General features: G+C 38.9%; 1 non-coding gene across 1 annotated transcript; it reads right to left on the reverse strand.

The window, feature by feature from the left end:
- Positions 1 to 555: 555 nt before the first annotated feature.
- On the reverse strand, positions 556 to 662 carry LOC139865388 (small nucleolar RNA R71). Its single transcript, XR_011764911.1, has one exon. It is a non-coding gene; the product is annotated as a small nucleolar RNA R71 (small nucleolar RNA).
- Positions 663 to 1,240: the final 578 nt, after the last annotated feature.

The following is a 1,240-nucleotide window of genomic DNA, read 5'->3' on the forward strand; positions in this document are numbered from 1 at the left end:
TTTTTTGAACCCGGCTTCACAATTGAGAACCCGGAGGATATTCAAGGAGAATTCAGAGATCCTGAACCACTAATCATTCCTTCTGAATCACAAATCATACAACCAGAGGTTGTTGAGGAAGAAACCATTAAATCAGAATCCTCTAGTGATTCAGATTCAACAAATTCAAATATGGAAGTAACGGAACCTCAAAGTATGGAAGACCGAATGAGAGCCACACGCACTGGCCAAGGTCACGCAATTATTCAACAAGACGTTAATGCGCCAGATTATGAAATCAAAGGACAAATCCTACACATGGCAACTAATCAATGCCAATTTAGTGGTACGTCAAAAGAAGATCCAAACGAACATCTTCAAACCTTTAATAGGATCTGTACTCTATTTAAAATCAGAGAAATTGAGGATGAACAGATCTATCTCATGTTGTTTCCCTGGACTTTAAAGAGAGAAGCCAAAGATTGGTTAGAATCGTTACCTGAAGGGGCGATTGATACATGGGATGTTTTAGTTGAGAAATATCTTAAAAGATTCTTTCCGGCATCTAAAGCCGTGAGACTTCAAGGAAAAATTGCTACGTTCACGCAAAAGCCAAATGAAACGTTATATGAGGCATGGACAAGATTTGGAAAAATGTGGAGAGGATGTCCTCAACACGGTTTAGACACTTGTCAAATAGTACAAATATTCTACCAAGGTGTCGACGTTGCTACAGGAAAAGACATTGACACAGCAGCTGGTGGTTCTATTATGAAGAAAACCGCAATCGAAGCTCACACAATCATTGATAACACAGCCTCCCACTCACATGAGTGGCACCAAGAAAAAGATATTTTTCGTTCATCTAAAGCGGCTAGAGCCGATTCTAGCCATGACTTTGATTCCGTTTTCGAAAAAATAGATGCTTTCAAGAGACGAATGGAAAAGATGACTAAAGATTTTCACGCAATACGAATCAGTTGTGAGCAATGCGGTGGACCACACTTAATGAAAGATTGCCACATTGAACAAACCAAGGAACAACGAGAAAATGTTTTCTACATGAACCAAATGCCGGGAAATAATTATCAAAATAATTATCAACCGCCAAGGCCAAACTTCAATCGAAATCAAAACATTCTTTACAATCCAAATGGACCCAACAATAACTCGTATAACCAACAAGGTCCGAATAACCAACCAACTCAAAACAACACTTTCAATCAACAAAGACCTGGCTTGTATAAACCACCACAACAAA

Source organism: Rutidosis leptorrhynchoides, chromosome 8, assembly GCF_046630445.1.
Source record: "Rutidosis leptorrhynchoides isolate AG116_Rl617_1_P2 chromosome 8, CSIRO_AGI_Rlap_v1, whole genome shotgun sequence".
Lineage (NCBI taxonomy): Eukaryota > Viridiplantae > Streptophyta > Magnoliopsida > Asterales > Asteraceae > Rutidosis > Rutidosis leptorrhynchoides.